Below are 18,300 nucleotides of genomic sequence, written 5' to 3' on the forward strand. Positions count from 1 at the left end.
TGCATCTCTCTGTGTATGTATGTCCCCGCGTGTGTGTCTCTGTGTGTGTCTCTGTGTGCGTCTCTGTGTGTGTCCCTGTCCCTGTACATGTGTGTGCGTGTGTGTGTCCCTGTGTGTGCGTGTGTGTGTGTATATGTATTGGCCACACTGCCGTCCACACGCCCTTGCCAAGTCTCGCTTGTGCAAGGAAAAGCGCGCGTTATGCAGCCACTTGGCACCGCTTGGGGTCATAGCGACCTCGCGTTTTAAACTTCGTATAGTTTACATTGTACGCCCTATTTACCGTTATAGCCATTATCAGCAGCGTCATCGGCACGGCCACCATCATCATCATCAGCAGCACAATCATCGACGGTGGTATTTACGCGTAGGAGAACAGAGTGTAAGTCGCAGCACGGCATAGCCGGCAATAATGTACACACGGACGGCAGATACACCACATTTGTTGGTTTGTTTTAGGAGCTGGTGGGAGGGAGGGGGGGGGAGAAGCTGGGAAGAAGAAAAAAAATATATAAATGTAACACAAAAAAAGTTGTTGGCTTCGCAGATTGCATAAGATGATTTCAGCTGCAAATGTTTATTGGGGAGGGGAGGGGGCAGCAGCAGAGGAGGAGGAGGAGGGGTGGGGGTTTAGTTTAGTTTGCTCTACGCAGCCCCTGCCGATGGGGCCGCGTGTCACCCTCGTTGGCCACGATTAGTGAGGTCCCCCCGGTCACGTACCCCCCCCCCCTCGTTACTGCCAATTTATTACTATTATTATTACCGCCGAACCGGGAATGGCTTAGTGGCTTCGCAACGTTGCAGCAACAGCAGCAACAGAAAGCTCGTGCGGGTGTAAAGCTAGAGGCTGGGACTTTGTTGTTGTTGTTGTTGTCTTTCGTGGTGGTTGTTGTTGTTGTTGGTGTTCCATCGCCGCCGTTGTTGATGCTGCTGCTGCCACCACTGCGGCGCTATGGTTAGCGAGCGCCCGTTTCGTTCTCCCGGTGCGGCGTTTTGAAACAAACCCAGTGACGTGCCGACGTTGGGCCAACGTTGAACCAACGTTGAGTCAACATTGGGCTAACGTTGGGCTAGCGTTGAACCATAGAACGACTGTCCAACGTTGGGTCAACGCTGGCTCAACGTTGGGTCAACGTTGGGCTAACGTTGACCCATAGAACGACTGTCCAACGTTGGGTCAACGTTGGGTCAACGTTGGGTCAACGTTGGGTCAACGTTGGGCTAACGTTGAACCATAGAACGTTGAACGAACGTTGAACCGTCGTTTAATGTTTACTGGGCACGGTGAAAGTTTCTTAAGATCGCCCCCCTCCCCCAGCTACCCACCCACCTTGTTGTGTCCAACCAGCATTATGGAATGTCCGGTGAAGTGTGGGCCCCCTCCGTCTGCCAGTGGTTGGGACGAGCGAGCAAGCACTTGCAGGCGCTGCGCCTTTGCCACCTTACCGCTCGAAGTCGACGTCTCAAGGAGTTGAAACTTCGCCAAGGCCACGCGGTGCCATTTTCGGGGAAGTATGTACGTTGGATTTGATTGCACTGCGCCGTGTACCTCGCCCGGCTCGGTTCGATTCCCGCTCGCGCCCAACGCGATTATCTGTAGCGGTCCTGGTCCCTCCCGTAGGTCGTCTCGGCCTCAAATGAGTACCTGGTGCGCTGTGTAAACGTGGTCACTGGGGAGACAAAGGCGGTCGGGCACGTTGCTGGCCACCCATGCCTTCGTGTGTCGGTCCGGCCCGAATGGGGGCTCTCTAACAGCGCTTGATACAACAGCCTGTGAAGGGTGGATCTGTTTCGTTGTAGCAGAACAGTTATGCTTTATTGCGTGCTGTACGTTGCCGCATGTGGTCGAGGAGCGGTGGCGCAGTGGTTAGCGAGCGGCGCTATGAACCCGGCGACCCGAATGTTTCTTGGCCGCTTGACGAACGTTAGTGGCGAGCGTGATAGCTGCACCCCCACCAACACGCCCACCGCCCCCCCCCCCCCGTGCCTTCCACCTTTCACCAACGAGCACTGACCAGCGTGGTGAAGTATGGTCACGTAACTCCCGTGACCTTTAACACAGCGCGGGGGCGGAGGGCATTCATCCAACAGTGCCGTAGATTTACATAATAGTGCTTTAAAATTATTATTTTTGAATGTATTCGTGAATGTTATAACAACAACAATTCAACGTGTCGGGTCTCTGTGGTTCTTTGGAGTATTATTTGTGGTCTGGGAGCGGTTATAAAGCAAATGCGGAGTATTATGCATCCTGGGATACGGTTTTGCCGTTGGGGTTTATAATAATCGCACAATGCTGCTAATTTAAACGCAAGCCCCGAGTTTCAACTAAAACTATTTCTGCCCCTCGAACGACTCATCATCCCTGGCGTGCATAAATAAAATTGACTTGGGGGGGGGGGGGGGGTCGGGTTATTGGCAGATGTAAAGGTTAAAAATGCACTCGCATAATGATACCAGACGTCATCGTTATCGTCTGCAGTAGCCACGGTTCAAACCGCCGGGGGATAAATGATAAATGCCTCCCCCCAAAGATTTTCCATCCTTCACAGTCCCGCGATGCAACAATCCAGCCGGCCGTGTGCTGGGATACTTGACCCTCCCTCCCTCCCTCCAGCCAGCCAGCCAAACTTTCGTCTGACACGGCACCGTGCGTGACAGCATGGTACCGTTGTGCCGAACGTGTGCGGCCTGGCCGCAAATGATAGCTCGACGAAGTGGCAGACGAATGCTCTGTGACGCGTGACGTCGATTCTGAACGTGGAGGGGGGGAAACGGCAGGACCACGGGGAGAGACACGCAAACTCCAAATATGCAGCAGGCGTCAGGGTCAGGATGGAACCCACGACCTCCTGTAGACCAGGCGAGGTAGTTAACATCTCCTAGCCACTGTGGGTGTCAGGGTCTGGGATGGAACCTACGACCTCCTGTATACCAGGCGAGGTAGTTAGTATCTCGCCGCCGTGGGAGGAACTACACAAACGGGTACACTCTCGAACCCACTTGCTGTACTGCCACCTCCTTGCCCACGACGTCGAACGCAGTCCCAGCGAGGTTTTGGGGGAGTTTCTCAAATATTAACGTAATCCACCAACCCCCCCTCGTCTGTTCCTCCGTGCACGTGGCCTGTGCCATGCTGAGTGGATCTTCGTCCTGCTTGCTCCACCGCCGTTTGATTTCCAATCGGTGTAGGCGAGGATGTTTTTAACACGTAGCCTTTCACGACCAATATTATCATTATTAACCGTAATAAATGTTTTTTTTTGGGGGGGGGGAGGGAGCGGAGGGCGGTTAGATCTCCGTAAGTATAAGCGTGCCGTTAAACCCGCCACCACCCAACATGCGGCCAGCTGAGTGAGGCTTGCCACGTCAACAGAACGTGCCAAATTCGTTTCGAGCTCGGCACGCCGCAGTGCCGGGAGAGTAAAACCCGCGACGTTTGTCAACGCCAGTGCCGCGACGTTTCCGCCGGTGATTGCAACAGCCGGCGTCATCGGGCGATCCGCCACACGCTGGAGATCCGTGTGATCCACCAATCCCGGCTGCATTGCTCTTGCGATGGGTTTTGCCATCGCTGCGCTGATGATCGGGGACGCAACGGCGTAGCCTACGAGGACGCGTTGACGCGCGCGCGCGCTGAACAGTAGCCACCTTCCGCCGCTCGGCGGCCGTGACGTCGCCGCAGCGTTTTGCACCAGGCTAGGTGCACCCCGAAGCAGACACCAGATGTTATCGGACGACTAAGGTTGCTGGAAGACGCACCACCTGTGCTGCCCACCGTGCCAACTTGCTTTCGTTTTAGCCGCCCGATGCGCCGCGCTCGTTGTTGTGAGCGTCGCTCCCCTGCCATCTGCTGCTGCTGCTGGAGGGCGACTGCCTCCAACTGCCCTTTAGAGTCCTTCACGAGCCTGCTCCAAGTGGCTGTCAGCGAACACCTATGCAGGTCGGCAACACCGCGCCCGGTCGCCTTTGTCTCCCCAGTGGCGATGTGTACGCATCGCACCAGGTACTCATTTGAGGCTGAGTCGACCTAGGGGAGGCCCGGGACCGGTTCGGATGATCGTCACTGGCGTTGACCGTGATCGAGCGGGAATCGAGCTCGAGTCGCTGGGTCCGTAGTGCAGCGCGCCAACCACTAGGCCCCCACTCCTTCACACACACCATCCTTACTTGGGGAACGTATACCATCATGTAATTTGTTTACCCAAGAAAGTGGCACTGAGTCTTCTTAAGACTGCTTTGTCAAGAGGTGTCCTGCTACACATGGGGACATTCGACTGTGCGACGATATTGGAGAGCAACCCGGGGAAAGCTCGCGACACGCATGCCAGGGGTGGCGAGATGTTAACTACCTCGCCTGGTATACAGGAGGTCGTGGTTTCGATCCCGACCCCGACGCCTGCTGTGAATTTGGAGTTTGCGTGTCTCTCTCTCTCAGGAGGTCGTGATTTCGATCCCGACCCCGACGCCTGCTGTGAATTTGGAGTTTGCGTGTCTCTCTCTCTCCCCGTGGTTGCGTGGATTTTTCTGTGGGTCCCCCGGTTTTTCCCCTCCGCATTTAGAATCAACGTCACGCGTTCAGTCTTTTGCTGCGATACATTTTCCACGCGGTAATAAGTTCACTTACGTTGAGCTCTCATTTCTAATGGCCAGGTCGCTTCTGAAAAACAGCCACTTAGCTCAGTGGGGCCTTACCTGGTAAAATAGAAAAATAAGTTGAGTTTAGAATTGGGGCGACTGCCCCGGGCCCCGCGTATTTGGGGGGGAGGGGGCGGGGCTCGTGCTTCGACGTCACGGTGTCAGGTGTATAACTCCCGGTTTAGTTTGAAGGCGTTTGTCGCCTCCACACTGAGTGGGATCAGCCCCCCGGGCCCCCCCCCCCCCTACGTTCGTACGCACGTTGAATTTCTTTCGCCGCCGTGCGTAGCTGAACCGCGCTGATCGGGAGGCGCTGGGGTAGGACAACTCAGCGACAGACGGCTGTGTTCGCGGACCCCACCGCGTGAGAGCGTTCGGTCGACCCACCAACCCCCCCACCCACCAACCCACCAACCCCCCCCACCAACCCCCTCCACCCACTAACCCCCCCCCCCCCCCATTTTTCTGCTGCCTACCAAAAACGACATATCCGAGAGGCGGGCATGGCCACCGCTCCCAGAATTATTTATAATTTTGGGGGTGAGGGGGGGGGTCACTATTTCTTCATTTGAGCCCTCGCTGTCTGGCCAAGCCGCGTGCACAAGAACGGCCGACTCTCGCCCCCCCCCCTCCTCCCCCCCGTCCCATACTCCACTGCATCAAATCAACATTCTTCTTCTCTCTCGCTCTCTCTCTCTCTGCATTGTCCTGTGGAATTCTGACAGCAACCCCCCCCCTCCTCCTCCTCCTCCACCCGGCACCAATGGTGAGGATTATCTACATCGTCCGGCCAAAGGCAACAGGAGGATAAAGCAAAGTTGCCGCTCTGCTGCCTCGGTTAAACGCGCGCGTTGCGCTCGCTGGGTCCGATCGGACCGTCCGTCTCTGGGATAAAAAACCCTTCTAACGCAACCCTGCAGAGTTTCATTTTCTTTTTAGCCGAGGTTATTGCGCAGTTTCACCGGGCGCCTACCGCGTAGAAGGTTGGCGCGGTGGTCAAGGCGATCGTGCCTCGAGGTTCGGAGGGTTAGGGGTTCGATACCTGTACGGAGTTTGACGTCCTTCCCCTTGTTCTGCGGAGTGCGAGTGAGTGAAGGGAGTTTGTATGTTCTCCCCCTATTATGCGAAATCTGATCTGACATCATCGCACACTTACCAGATCTGATCTCACACCATCGCACACCAGATCTCACCTCAACCATCGCACACCATATCTCATCTCAACCATCTCACACTTACCAGATCTCATCTCACACCATCTCACAACAGATCTCATCACACACCCTCTCACACCAGATGTCATCTCAACCATCTCACATCAGATCTCATCTCACACCATCTCACACCATCTCACACCAGATCTAATCACACTCCATCTCACACTTACAGAATCCCATCGCGCACCATCTCAGGGTTAAACACATTTCCATGCAACCCTACAGGTTTAATTTCTTCGCGAATTTTTTTGCGTAATTAATTTATGGCACTCTGCCGCTATAAATAACGGTACTGCATCGTTATTATTTTTTTAACGCTTTCCATCGAAGATTGAGAGTGTTTGTGCATTAGCACTGACTGGGTGTAACTGGTATTGGTGGGGGGGGGCTGTGGGGAGGGGTTAGGGGTCAGGATAACTCTCGCCGGCAGAGCCGCCCCTCTGAGAGGTACACGGCAATTTGGGGTGACTGCCCCGGGCCCCGCTCTTTGGGGGGGATGGGGGGATCCCTCCACGCTTCGACGGCACGCCATCAGATGCAATGCTCCCGGTTTAGCTTGCGGGCTGCAGCTGTAAATTTCCACGCCATGATAAGCCCACGCTGTGTTGAGCTCTCACTTGCGATGGCCACGTCGCTTCTTACACAGCTCAGTGGAGCCTTACCTGGTTAAAATAAAATCTGAAACAAAATGTGTTTACGTTATAGCTTTGAGTTTGGTAGCCCCATGCGTACGCACAATTCTGCACTTGCTCGCTGTTATTATAATCCAACGATCGCGATGTTGACGACACAGACGGTGACTTGGTGATGACGACTGCCCCCCCCTCCCCATTGCCCCCCCCCCCCCTCCGTTGCAGGACCCTCGCCTCTTCTGCGCCTCCCAACCCTGGAACCCCGTGCGTCATGTGACCTCGCGTGGCTCCGCAGCGATTGGCCGCCACCGTCTCCCCGGGAGCAGCGAGTAGGCGTGGAGGTGAGTGGGTGGCGCCGCGTGGCCCGAGACCAGAGCCGCCTGCCCGGGGCCCCGCGCTTTGGGGGGCCCTCTGTGCCGCTTCGATGTAACACTTCCGGTTTAGCTTTGAAGGCGTCGGGGGGGGGCCATACAGCGTGTGAGTTGCCCCGGGCCGTGTATCCCCCCCCGACCCCCCCTATGGAGGGGTTGTGGCTGAGACGGTGGTGTGGCGTGGTCAGAATGTCGCTCCCCCCCCGACCACCACCCCCTAACGCGGAGGTCTGGAGGAGGGGAGTCCCTTTACCCCGAGCGAAGCTTTCAGAGAGTACTCTTTGGGTCTTTCGGTGAAGTCACGTAGATAGGAAAAAAAAAATCAAAATAAATCACGACGTTTCGATCGCAACACAAGCAATCGTCTTCGGGTGAAAAAAATACAGCGAGTATTTTTTCACCTACGTCACTTTAACGCAAGACCCAAAGAGTATGAATTCGTGCAGTCACGAAAGCTTCAAGTCGAGATTGTTCCGGAGAGTAAACGTTGAGCCCGCGCTCGAGACCGTCCCTGCTGTCGGCACATGGTGACAAGACAAAATGTATTCAGCGACAGTCTCAACACCACCACCACCACCACCACCGATATATAGAGAGATGCATCTTAGCTCAAGCCTGCCGCAAATCACGTGGGCACCCACACTGTGAACCTCTCCGATCTCAAACTCTTTGGTTTTTTCACACAACCGCGTAGCGAAAGCACAACCACTTAAGCGGTTGTGCTTTCGCTACGTTGTCAGCACCTGAAGAAGGACGCTTGTGTTGCGCCCGAAACGTCGTGATTTAATTTAGTTGTTTTCACTTATATATTTTTTTCATTGATTTTTTTATTTTTTTACCTACGTGACTTTACCAAAAAAAACAAAGAGTATCAATCCTTGCAGTCACGAAAACTTCAAATCTACAACTCTCCTCTCTCCCCCGCCCACTATGCACACAGACGCTGCTGCTGCTGCTTCATGCAGCAGCAGCAGCAGTGTCAAGGCCCTGGCGCAACCTCTCCCTCCTCTCTCTCCTCATCTCTCCTCACCCCCTTATCCTCCAGATTCCTCGTTCCACTTTCCACCCTTTCCCTTCGCATTACCCGTTCCTTCCTCCCTTCCTCGTCCTCTGCCTGCTTCTCTCCCTCCCTCCGCCGTTCCATTTTCCTGTCTCCCCCCCGATCGCCTTCCGTAACCTCGACTCGGCTGCCCCATCAGCCGTGGCGTGACCACGTGGCAACGGGCAGCCGCTGTGAGATGGGAAGAGAGAGCGAGCGCGACGTGGGCTGTTTAAACGTTGGGCCCTTAAAAGGCAAATCCGTGGCGCTTGATCTAGGTGACTGCAAGGGGTTGGTGGAGATTTTATTGTTTTGCTTTGCAAACCACCACTCGTGGCTGCCAAGAAAACGGTGGGTGCATAAGTGTTTCAAATTGGTGAGAGGTGTAGTGGACCCTCGTTTTGAATTCCTCCAAACTTTGAATGCCGTCATTTTGTTATTTTATTCTGGTCACAATCGAGAAAACACACGCTGGCTGTGTGCGTGGTCACGTCACGTATCCGTTACGTGTTATATTCAGTGCGTGTGTGTGTTGTCTGTGCAGGTGTGTGTATGCGTATGGTAATGTGCGTGCGTGTGTGTTGATGCGGTGGTGTAGCGGTTAGCGCGCTGCGCTATGAACCTGGCGACCCGGGTTCGATTCCCGCTCACGGCTAACACCAGTGACGATTATCTGAACCGGTCCTGGGCCTCCCCTAGGTCGACTCAGCCTTAAATGAGTACCTGGTGCGGTGTGTAAACATAGCCACTGGGGAGACAAAGGCGGTCGGGCGTGGTGCTGGCCACCCACCCCCTCGTGTACCGTTCCGGCCTTCATAGGTGCTCGCTAACAGCACTTGCCCCTACAGTCTGTTAAGGCTATACGGGGGATCTTTGTCTTTGTCTCTGTTGATGCACATGGCCTGGCACAAGCGTCGTGGTGACGTCACCGCCACTTAGTGGGGAATGGCGGTTGTTGTTGTTGTTGATGCATGTATGTGTAGTGGCTGACTTGGGAGACGCAAGTTCTTGGAGGCGGTTCTTTTATTTAACCGAACACCCTTTGCACAAGACACACCCTACGCTGGTACACACTCTTCTCTCTCGTTTATACGCAACTCTACGTAAGTTGCTAGCCTATGCACAACGCTGGCCGTCCGACACTGACGGCGCTGAAACGAGACAGACAACTACCGTCCAGCAGCGCAATGTCAGGTGAAGACGACAGCGACGATGGCGACGATCTTCAACAGCGACGACCACGGGGATCCCACTCCAAACGACAGCCCCGAGCTCCCCTCCCGGGGCCCCTCTTATACCCTCAGCGTGGGCTGGCTCCGCCCCCGGCGACGCCCCCCTTCTGGAACCTACCAGCGGGTTCTCGGTGTGCCCCTTCCGTAAACGTTCCCCTACATCCCTCTCTGGTCTATCACGTGACCTGCTGTCAGTCAGGGCTGCTGCAAGCTGCAGGTCCCCTTCCCTGCCAGCTGCTACGTGACCGATTCTATGTCACGACACAAGTCGACACGTGTGTGTTGGTAAGTGGGGAGCGGTAGTGTCGTGATTAGCTCCCTGCGCAATGAATCCGGCGACCCGAATTTGATTCCCGCTCGCGGCCACCACCAGTGGCGATTATCTTAACCGGTCCGGGGCGTCCCCTAGGTCGACTCAGCCTAAAATCTGTACCTGGTCTGTGTAAGCATTACCAGTGGGGAGACAAAGGCGGCCGGGTGTAGTGCTGGCCACCCACCCCCTCATGTGCCGTGCCGGCCTTCATAGGTGCTCGCTAACAGCACTTGCCCCAACAGTCTGTTAAGGTTATACGGGGATCTTTGTTTGTGTGTGTTAGAAGTGAGGAGCGGTAGTGTAGCGGGTAGCACCCTACGCAATGTATCCCGCGACTCAAGTTCAATTCCCACTCACGGCCACCACCAGTGACGATTATCCTAACCGGTCCGGGGCCTCCCCTAGGTCGACTCGGCCTTAATTAAGTACCTGTGTGATATGTATATATCACCACTAGGGAGACAAAGGTGGCCAGGCACAGCAGCGTGTCGGCCTTGGTGGGTGATTGCCAACAGCACTTGCCCCAACAGTCTGTTAAGGCTATACGTGGGATCTTTATCTTTTGTTTTGTGTGTGGGGGTCACGCGTGTGTCCGTGTGTAGCGCGCATGTTTAGCCGTGTTGGCAGCTGTAGCATATACGGAAGTTTCCCCAAAAGCAGGCATCATTTGTTTAATCTGCATCTTTTGGCAGCTTTACACACACACACGCGCGCACACACGTGGTGTTGCTCGTCAGCTATCGTGTTCACAATAATATGGTATATAGAGGCACACAGAAGCGTGTATAAACACGGGGATATAATGTATCAAAGATGCCCCCTATAGCCTCAAATAGACTGTTGGGTCAAGTGCTGTTGGCGAGTGTGCGTATCATAGGTGCTCGCTAACAGCACTTGCCCCAACGGTCTGTTACAGGCTATACGGAGGATCTTTCTCTTTTGTATATATATACATACCACGTGTGTTTCTGTACGTCTTCTGTACACACACCCCACTGGCAAAAATAACCACCACCTGCTCGTGGTCTCGGGACGGTAGCGCCGCCGCCGCGGTGGGCTGTGACCGTGGGAGGTCAGGCCGACGTCAGGCAGATGTTTACCCCCCTCGCGGCGTGATCACATTCACCACGGTGGCGAGACAGGTCGGGTGAGATGTTAACTCCCTCGCCTGGTGTACAGGAGGTCGTGGGTTCGATACCGACCCTGACGCCTGCTGCTGTATATTTGGAGTTTGTGTGTGTCTCTCTCTCCATGGTGAGATGTTAACTCCCTCACCTGGTGTGCAGGAGGTTGTGGGTTCGATACCGAGACTGACGCCTGCTGCTGTATATTTGGAGTTTGCGGTGTCTCTCTCTCCCCGTGGTCGCGTGGATTTTCCTCCGGGTCCTCCGGTCTTTCCCTCCACATTTAGAATCAACGTCACCGAGTATTTGGCCGCTGTAAATCTCCACATGACAATGATGTCGAGCCGCGTCGTCCAGCTATCGTTTGTGATGGCCAGGTAGCCTCTAAGTGGGCCTTACGTGGTAAAATAAAAATCGTAGTTTCTAGCTTTTTAAATTGATGCGAGGGGCTGGTAACCCCTCCTCCACCCGAAACATATTTGCCAAAGGATGACAGGGAAAGCAACAGACATCAAAGTGGGCATGTCTCAGAAGCCAGTGAGGGGGACAAGCGTCAATGACCCCCCTGCAAAAAAAATGTCAGTACCTTCCTGAAAAAGAAACAAAAAATACGAAACTATTTTTTTTTTTACCAGTTAAGACCCACTGAGCCATATTGCATCACAAATGATAGCGCAACCAAGTGGCTTATCATCATAGCAGCCAAATACTCTTCAACGAGTGTAAGGGGATGACCTCCAACCCCACGTCAATCTTTTCGCCACCCTCCCTCAACCCTTCTCTCTCTCCGCTCCGAAGAAGTTCCGTTTGCAGTGAAACGCCAGCCACGCCTGCCACAGAGCAATGCTAAAGTAAGCTCAACAACAAAAAGTTGTTCTTATTTGACCGGGGAAGGCCGCGCTGAGCTGTGTCGCTCCTCTTTTTTTCATAAACGACCCCGGGCCACCACGTATGATAGCTCAACGAAGTTGCTCATCATCATCATCGCGTGGAAATTCATAGCGGCCAAATGCTCTGGACGTATGTCGATTCTAAATTTCGAGAGAAAAACCGGAGGACCCAGGAGACAAATCCACGTGACCACGGGGAGAGAGAGACATGCAAACTCCAAATACACAGCAGGCGTCAGGGTCTGGATCGAACCCAAGACCTCCTGTATACCAGGCGAGGTAGTTAACATCTCCTAGCCACTGTGATGATGAGAGAGAGAGACACACATACTCCAAATACACAGCAGGCGTCAGGGTCGGGATTGAACCCACGACCTCCTGTATACCAGGTGAGGTAGTTAACATCGCCTAGCCACTGTGATGATGAGAGAGAGAGAGACACGCAAACTCCAAATACACAGCAGGCGTCAGGGTCGGTATCGAACCCACGACCTCTTGTATATCAGGCGAGGTAGTTAACATCTCCTAGCCACCGTGATGATGAGAGAGAGAGACACGCAAACTCCAAATACAAAGCAGGTGTCAGGGTCGGGATCGAACCTACGAGCTCCTGCATACCAGGCGATGTAGTTAACATCTCCTAGCCAACGTGATGATGAGAGAGAGAGAGAGACACGCAAACTCCAAATACACAGCAGGCGTCAGGGTCGGTATCGAACCCACGACCTCTTGTATATCAGGCGAGGTAGTTAACATCTCCTAGCCACCGTGATGATGAGAGAGAGAGACACGCAAACTCCAAATACAAAGCAGGTGTCAGGGTCGGGATCAAACCCACGGCCTCCTGCATACCAGGCGATGTAGTTAACATCTCCTAGCCACCGTGATGATGAGAGAGAGAGACACGCACACTCCAAATACAAAGCAGGCGTCAGGGTCGAGATCGAACCCACGACCTCCTGTATACTAGGCGAGGTAGTTAACATCTCCTAGCCACCGTTGGGGCACCACGAGTCTCGAGATTCAGGGAGTATTGGGACTCGGTGAGTCTGCATCGAATAATAATGCCACCATCCCTCGGAGGATCCTCGGGAAAACAAGAGGAAATCGCTGCATAACCACGTGAGATGTCCGAAACGCTCACTGGGAAGAGAGACGCTAGATTTGAAGCTTTCGTGACTGCAAGGATTCATACTCTTAGGTTTTTTCGGTAAAGTCACGTAGGTAAAAAAATAAAATTAAAAGTTAATAAAAGTAATAATGGAAATAAAACACAAGTCTCCGTCATCAGGTGACGGTCCCACCTGATGACGGAGACTTGTGTTGCCTCCGAAACGTCGTGATTTATTATTTAATTTTATTTCCATTATTACTTTTATGAACCTTTAATTGTATTTTTTACCTACGTGACTTTACCGAAAAAAACCTAAGAGTAAGAGAGACGCTGCCATTCCCTCTGCCGGGAGTTGGGCCGCGAACGCCTGGGCTTGGATAGAATACGGGAGGTCTGGCAGACTGCCTGCCACTCCACTCACAGTGAGGGGTGGATAGTCATCTCCTGTGCCTGTGTGTACTCTGTGTGTGTCTGTGTGTCTGTGCTGTGTGTACTCTGTGTTTGTCTGTGTGTGTACTCTGTGTGCTGTGTGTACTCTGTGTATGTGTGTGTACTCTGTGTGTGTGGCTGTGTGTCTGTGCTGTGTGTACTCTGTGTTTGTCTGTGTGTGTACTCTGTGTGCTGTGTGTACTCTGTGTATGTGTGTGTACTCTGTGTGTGTGTCTGTGTGTCTGTGCTGTGTGTACTCTGTGTTTGTCTGTGTGTGTACTCTGTGTGCTGTGTGTACTCTGTGTATGTGTGTGTACTCTGTGTGTCTGTGTCTGTACTGTGTGTCTGTACTGTGTGTCTGTACTGTGTGTCTGTACTATCTGTGTGTGTACTGTGTGTGTGTGCTCTGTGTGTGTGTGTGCTCTGTGTGTGTGTGTACTCTGTGTATGTGTGTGTACTCTGTGTGTGTGTGTCTGTGTCTCTACTGTGTGTCTGTACTGTGTGTCTGTACTGTGTGTCTGTACTATCTGTGTGTGTGTACTGTGTGTGTGTGCTCTGTGTGTGTGTGTGCTCTGTGTGTGTACTGTCTGTGTGCTCTGTGTGTGTAGGGGAGTTGTGTGATTACGCGTGCCTGTGTGTCTACTCTGTGTGTGTGTACTTTGTGTATGTACGTGTGTACCCTGTGTCTGTACTGTGTGTGTGTACTCTGTGTGTGTGGGGGAGTTGTGTGTTTACGCGTGCCTGTGTGTGTACTCTGTGTGTGTACTCTGTGTGTACTCTGTGTGTGTACTCTGTGTGTACTCTGTGTGTGCTCTGTGTGTGTACTGTGTGTGTGTACTCTGTGTGTGTACTCTGTGTGTGTACTCTGTGTGTGTACTCTGTGTGTGTACTCTGTCTGTACTGTGTGTCTGTACTCTGTGTGTGTACTCTGTGTGTGCTCTGTGTGTGTACTGTGTGTGTACTGTGTGTGTGTACTCTGTGTGTGTACTCTGTGTGTGTACTCTGTCTGTACTGTGTGTCTGTACTCTGTGTGTGTACTCTGTGTGTGTACTCTGTGTGTGTTTGTGTGTGTACTCTGTGTGTGCTCTGTGTGTGTACTGTGTGTGTGTACTCTGTGTGTGTACTCTGTGTGTGTACTCTGTCTGTACTGTGTGTCTGTACTCTGTGTGTACCCTGTGTGTGTACTGTGTGTGTGTACTCTGTGTGTGTAGGGGAGTTGTGTGTTTACGCGTGCCTGTGTGTGTACTCTGTGTGTGTTTGTGTGTGTACTCTGTGTGTGCTCTGTGTGTGTACTGTGTGTGTACTGTGTGTGTGTACTCTGTGTGTGTAGGGGAGTTGTGTGTTTACGCGTGCCTGTGTGTGCGTGTTTACATGCTCTGTGCCGGTGTTTATGGTACAGTGAGTGTTACGTGCATTTTTCGAAACAGTAAACTCTGCATGTAAATAATGCAGCGGGTAGTTTATACAGAGGCATGGATAACTAAACGGCTTATACAGCAACAGCATCAGATTACTATATACCAACTTTCATAATCGTCATCATCATCTTACTATATACCAATTCTATCAGAATGATCAAATTACTTTCTACCAACTATTTCAGAGTCACTATCATCTTACTAGATACCAACTCTGTCATGATCATAAACTTATTATATACCATCTCGAACACATCATCATCATCACCACCATTATCATCATCACCACCATCCTCATTATCACCATCATCACCATCATTATCATCATTATCACCATCATCATTATCACCATCATCATTATCACCACCATCATCATGAACTGACCATCTATCCAAGCTATTACAATTCATCATCATGGTCATCTGATCATCTGCCCCAATCCATCGTAACTAGCAGCAGAATCCATCATTAGCATCATCATCATCATCAGTACCATCAATTGACAATCTACCGAATACATCAACATAACAATGACTTCCTATGTACCCAGGAAAAGGCACACTTGAATCTGAAGACGTTTGCACGATTGTCCTTGCAACGTTGGGACGTTTGACCAACACCAACGGCATAGTGCGTCGTCGTTGTTGTTGTCGTTATAATCTATGGGAGGGAACCAGACATCTCCGGAGGAAACCCATGCAGCGGTACGCAGGGAGACAAAGTACAAACTACACGCAGTTGGGGCGTCCGCGTCGGGAATCGAACCTAGGTCCTTCTCGCTGTGAGGCACACAGGTGTCACCTCTGTGCCCCCCCCCCCTTGCCCCCCCCACACTGTGCAGGGCTGGCTCACACGAGGTCGGCCCGGCTCGTCCTGTCGGGGCTGGCTCGGCTCGGCTGGGCTGGCTCGGGTTAGTTGGCTAAGAGATGTTAACTGCCTCGCCTGGTGTGCAGTAGGTCGTGGGTTCGATCTCGACCCTGACGCCTGCTGTGTATTCGGAGTTTGCGTGTCTCTCTCTCATCATCACAGTGGCTAGGAGATGTTAACTGCCTCGCCTGGTGTGCAGGAGGTCGTGGGTTCGATCTTGACCCTGACGCCTGCTGTGTATTTGGAGTTTGCGTGTCTCTCTCTCTCTCTCATCATCATCACAGTGGCTAGGAGATGTTAACTGCCTCGCCTGGTGTACAGGAGGTCGTGGGTTCGATCTCGACCCTGACGCCTGCTGTGTATTTGGAGTTTGCGTGTCTCTCTCTCTCTCATCATCACAGTGGCTAGGAGATGTTAACTGCCTCGCCTGGTGTGCAGTAGGTCGTCGGTTTGATCTCGACCCTGACGCCTGCTGTGTATTTGGAGTTTGCGTGTCTCTCTCTCTCTCATCATCACAGTGGCTAGGAGATGTTAACTGCCTCGCCTGGTGTGCAGTAGGTCGTGGGTTCGATCTCGACCCTGACGCCTGCTGTGTATTTGGAGTTTGCGTGTCTCTCTCTCTCTCATCATCACAGTGGCTAGGAGATGTTAACTGCCTCGCCTGGTGTGCAGTAGGTCGTGGGTTCGATCTCGACCCTGACGCCTGCTGTGTATTTGTAGTTTGCGTGTTCTCTTCGTGGTCACGTGGATTTTTCTCCGGGTCCTCCGGTTTTTCCCGACACATTTAGAAACATGCATTTAGAGTAGTTGGTTGCTGTATATTTCCACACGATAGGCCACTTCGTTGAGATGTCATTTGTGGAAGCCAGGTCACTTCTCAAGAAGAGATATATAGTTTAGTGGGCCTTACCTGTTTATAAAAAAAACATTAATACTGTACTAAGCCAGGGTCAGCCCTGATTAGCTTTCACGATCTGATAGCACATCTACTGGACATCTGTGAAAAATGGGCTTTTATAGCCCATCGGATTCCTCCAGTATAATGACATTGATTCTGATCGCACGCCACTGATGTTAGACGAGGATAGGGAATCAAACCCAGACGGCCACGTTCTTAGTGCAGTGTCCCAAACGCTGCGCAACCAAACCAAGAATGATTTGGTCATATTCCTGTAAAAAAAAATGCATCTGGCAAGTTGAACACGAGGCCCTCATCCAGCAGTGGATATATCACGGCAGATGATCAGCATCATCTTCTTGGTTCTTTCGGTAAAGTCACGTAGAAGGGAAGTAATAAAATAATAAAAATAAAACATAATAAAACAATTCTCACGACGTTTCGGCCACAACGCAAGCAGCCATCCTCAGGCGAAGAATGAAACACCCCAAGCTTGGAGCGTATATTTAAGCTGGGTTAGAGGGGGGGGAGGTGGGAAGAAGAGCGCCTAAACAAAATAATTTGCATATCAAGAGGAATTCAGCATATGGAAAATGCGTAGGAGGTGGGCGGGGGGGGGTTCCAAATCAATACTATGCCCGTGCATTATGCAGGATTAGCAGCATCAAAGGGGGGGGGGAAGGGGGGGAGCATTAACAAAGGAAAGGAATGTTAATAGTATGTAGCTGTAGTTACTAAACAACCACGTAAAAAACTACAGTATAAACTGCATGACAAACTAAAGTATAAACTACATAGCATCATCAGTAAACTTACTATACTCTACAATAAGCTGAGTTACTAACAGTAAGTAATACATGAAAAATTCTACGTTGTAAAAAATTATATAATATGCTTCCATCTAAACTTTATTCTCTTACATCACACGCGTCTATACCGTACTATATACTTCCATAGGCAAAACCAACATTAAATTACATACTGTATTGCTATAAACCACCCTATACCTTATACATTTTTAATATAACACTATGTATTATTCTACCCACCCTAATGTGTATCAAAATGGTTTATTACGTCCTTCCAGTGATTGCTAAGCCAGAATCCATCTTCTCGGTTAAAATTGTCTCTGTGTTTGTAAATGTGGATCGCCTCATGTACGAATCTCTCATGATAGCCAGATGGCTTGCAGAGAACCTCTGTCTTGGAGAAGTCAATGTCATGTGAGCCCACTGAGTTGTAACAGTGATCTGCCACGGCTGAGGTGTTTGTCCTACAGTGTTTCAGGTCAGCTTTATGTTCACGGATGCGGTCCGAGACATGTCGTTTGGTTTCCCCAATGTAACTGCTACCACAGAGGCAACTTAGTTTGTAGACACCAGGGTACTGTATGTCTGGAACCACATCTTTTACAGACGGTACCAGATGTGGTTCCAGACATACAGTACCCTGGTGTCTACAAACTAAGTTGCCTCTGTGGTAGCAGTTACATTGGGGAAACCAAACGACATGTCTCGGACCGCATCCGTGAACATAAAGCTGACCTGAAACACTGTAGGACAAACACCTCAGCCGTGGCAGATCACTGTTACAACTCAGTGGGCTCACATGACATTGACTTCTCCAAGACAGAGGTTCTCTGCAAGCCATCTGGCTATCATGAGAGATTCGTACATGAGGCGATCCACATTTACAAACACAGAGACAATTTTAACCGAGAAGATGGATTCTGGCTTAGCAATCACTGGAAGGACGTAATAAACCATTTTGATACACATTAGGGTGGGTAGAATAATACATAGTGTTATATTAAAAATGTATAAGGTATAGGGTGGTTTATAGCAATACAGTATGTAATTTAATGTTGGTTTTGCCTATGGAAGTATATAGTACGGTATAGACGCGTGTGATGTAAGAGAATAAAGTTTAGATGGAAGCATATTATATAATTTTTTACAACGTAGAATTTTTCATGTATTACTTACTGTTAGTAACTCAGCTTATTGTAGAGTATAGTAAGTTTACTGATGATGCTATGTAGTTTATACTTTAGTTTGTCATGCAGTTTATACTGTAGTTTTTTACGTGGTTGTTTAGTAACTACAGCTACATACTATT

At 51.3% G+C, this 18,300-nt stretch overlaps 1 protein-coding gene across 1 annotated transcript in view; it reads left to right on the forward strand.

Annotated features, from left to right (window-relative positions):
* The window catches only part of LOC144942886 (uncharacterized), a 171,956-nt gene that overhangs the window by 41,394 nt on the left and 112,262 nt on the right, over nucleotides 1-18,300 (forward strand). Inside the window, exon 2 of the mRNA XM_078869887.1 lies at nucleotides 6,713-6,828. The gene's annotated coding sequence lies outside the window, so the exon portion shown is untranslated. The remainder of the gene's footprint in view (nucleotides 1-6,712; nucleotides 6,829-18,300) is intronic.

Source organism: Lampetra fluviatilis, chromosome 29 (assembly GCF_964198595.1).
Source record: "Lampetra fluviatilis chromosome 29, kcLamFluv1.1, whole genome shotgun sequence".
NCBI classification, from domain to species: domain Eukaryota; kingdom Metazoa; phylum Chordata; class Hyperoartia; order Petromyzontiformes; family Petromyzontidae; genus Lampetra; species Lampetra fluviatilis.